This window comes from Octodon degus, unplaced genomic scaffold (genome assembly GCF_000260255.1).
Source record: "Octodon degus isolate 3935 unplaced genomic scaffold, OctDeg1.0 scaffold00005, whole genome shotgun sequence".
Classification (NCBI taxonomy): domain Eukaryota; kingdom Metazoa; phylum Chordata; class Mammalia; order Rodentia; family Octodontidae; genus Octodon; species Octodon degus.
This window is the reverse complement of record NW_004524581.1, coordinates 6,410,670-6,413,772: the sequence shown is the minus strand read 5'-3', so window position 1 is coordinate 6,413,772 and position 3,103 is coordinate 6,410,670. Positions and strand designations below refer to the sequence as shown.

The 3,103-nt window shown below is 43.4% G+C and overlaps 1 pseudogene; it reads left to right on the top strand.

Moving 5' to 3' along the window:
• The first annotated feature begins 1,464 nt into the window (after positions 1-1,464).
• LOC101567529 lies at positions 1,465-2,838 on the top strand (annotated as a pseudogene).
• Positions 2,839-3,103: the final 265 nt, after the last annotated feature.

Genomic DNA, 3,103 nt, shown 5'->3' with positions numbered 1-3,103 from the left:
AAAAAAAATAAAAAATAAAAATAAATGAAAAATACTCGAAACACATGTAAGTTCATTCTCTGACAATTCTCTACTTTTAGGAACATTTTACATTATTTGTATATGGATGGAGACCCTTCCATTTATGACGAATAAATGATACCTCAGCTGACACCTCAAAAATTTCAAAATGCTAATAGAAATAGTGGGGGATTTATTGACTATCCTTGAGGCTAAATTTTTTTTCTTTTTCTTCTTTCTTTCAGGGAGCTTATTCATTTTGGTATGGGAAGACTTGTGGACATTTGTTATCACTAATATTTTGGAAAATCTTTGTGGTTAACTGTCACATGAATAGAGTTCTGGTAGAAAGTTTATACATTGTATTAATTATGGTTCTTCATTTTATGTTGCAACCTGGTACTGTGATAAATACATTGATTCAGTTCAAAAGTCTGCCTTACATATATTGTTGTAATACCAAGACTTAAGCCAATGAATTTCTTATTTAACTTCATGTGTTTTCTTCTTTTAGATGTGTCCATGATTTCTAAGGAAAAAATGATAAATTCAGTAGATCATCTCATTTCCATTTCCCTTGATCCACTAGTGCCAGGAAACAACTTTCCAAAAAATATATCTAAAGAAAAAATTAGTAAAAATTGAAGACTTAAAAACATACATGATAAAGAATAGTGGGTTACCTGGTATTATAGGTTAGATTTCACATATACCCCTAAATCATTTGTGTTGAGATTTGTGGCCAGGTTGGAAAATGTGGTGTCTCATTAGAGCCTGCCAACTATGGATTGAATCCACATAAACTGCAAGACAAAATAAATCTCCCATTCCTTAAACTGCATGTGTTCTGTATTTTATCCAAACAATTGGAAAGTGACTTATACAAAAATGGTATCAGGAGTGGAGTTGGTTTTGTAACTATCCCTGACCATGTGGTCCAAAAGCTTTTGGTGGGAGAAGTTAGAAAATATTTGGAGATGCCAGGTAGTGAAGTCTTACACTGTTACACATTGAACTTCACAGATTATTCTCACTGGAGCCCAAAACATCAAATGCTGATAGGAATGCAGGCAGGAAAGGTCAGAGTGATAAAGCCTCACCTATGGATAGGTATGTATTGGAACCTGGACTACAGTCCATGCATACTTAATTCTAGGGAATAATTTTCTCACATTTTATCCATGCTTAAGACTTCAAGAAGACTGAATTCAATATGGCAGACTAGTCTAGTAAGGGAAATTTTAAGGCAGCTCAGTTTTCAGACTGTGGCATAGGTAACACTGACTGATTTTATCTAGATCTATAGTACAAATAAGGAGAAAAACTTATATGTGAAGTGTGTAGTGTCACCAGAAAGAAAGTGTTTGCAAATTTGGGGAAAAGAAAAGCATAGTTCGCAAGGAACCTAGCCCTGGCAGCTCAAGATGGCAGACGAGAATGAGACAGCAGTGAAGTCCCTGGCACCATGGGCACTGCAGTGATTGCGAGAACGAGGAGGACTACAGCTACAGCCAAGGTGGTTTGAGTCCAGCAAATGGCACCGGAGCCAAAAAGAAGAAAAAGAAACAAAACAAGAAGAAAGAAAAAGGCAGCGAGACAGATTCAGGTCAGCCTGTAAAGATGAACCCTTTGCTAGCAGAAAAGATCCAGGAAATACAGAAGGCCGTTGAGCCATTTTCAGTGGGCCAGGGATCTGCCAAGACCATGGAAGAGGCCAGCAAATGAAGCCACCATTTCTGGGATATGCAGCCTGTCCCCAAACTAGGCAAAGTAGTGAACACCCATGGTCCTGTGGAACCTGACAAAAACCAGTTCGCCAGGAGCCCTACACCCTGCCCCTGGGATGCCTTGGACCTGGGAGCCTGGGGGTGCCTAAAGAACTGTACATCATGCTGAACAAGAACTATGTAGAGGAGGATGACAACTTGTTCTGGTTCAATTACTCTCCGGAGTTTCTCTTGTGGGCTCTCTGGCCACTTGGCTGGCTTGCCCAGTGGCACTGTGGGTTCGAGTGGTCTCAAGTCAGAAACTGGTTGGGTTCATTAGTGCCATCCCAGCAAACATCCACATCTATGACACAGATAAGAAGATGGTAGAGATCAACTTCCTATGTGGCCACAAGAAGCTTTGTTCCAAGAGGGTAGCGCCAGTCTTGATCTACGAGATAACGCAGCAAGTGCACCTGGAGGGCATCTTCCAAGCCATATGCACTGCTGGGGTGCTACCCAAGCCCATGGGTACCTTCAGGCACTGGCATTGGTCCCTTAACCTCCAGAAGCTGATTGAGTTGAAGTTCTCCCACCTGAGCAGCACACCATGAAGCTCTACCGACTGCCAGAGACACCTAAGACTGCTGGGCTGCGGCCAATAGAGAGAAAGGACATTCCAGCCATGCACCAGCTGCTCGCCTGGTATCTGAAGCAATTCCATCTAACCTCAGTCATGAGCCAAGAGGAAGTGGAGCACTGATACTACCCCCAGGAGAACAGCATCGACACCTTTGTGGTGGAGAATGCCAGCGGCGAGGTGATAGATTGTCGTAGTCTCTATACACTTCCCTCCACCATTGTGAACCACCCAACCCACAAGAGTCTGAAAGCTGCCTACTCCTTCTGCAATGTCCACACCCAGATGCCTCTCCTCGACCTCATGAGCGATGCACTTGTTCTTGCCAAAATGAAAAGGGTTGATGTGTTCAATGCCTTGAATCTCATGGAGAACAAGACTTTCCTGGAGAAGCTCAAGTTCGGCATAGGGGACGGCAACCTGCAGTATTATCTGCACAACTGGAAGTGCCTCAGCATGGGTGCTGAGAGGATTGGGCTTGTGCTACAGTAAGCAGCTATCGCTACACTTCTAGACAAAGCCACTGAAGACTCCAGCCTGCAAAAGAAGCACCGCGTGGTCCCGTCTCACAGACAGCCCGAGAGTCCCTGGAGAGAGCCAGCTGCACACCTTAACAAATGACAGTGGACTCGATGACCATAGTGCAGTGGCGTGGCTAAGTGACGTCACTTCAGGCCTTGTCTGGTCTCCCTGTTTTCCAATTAATCACCTCCTCATGCAGCTATTATGAAGGGAATGTAACTGCTGAAACTAGCTC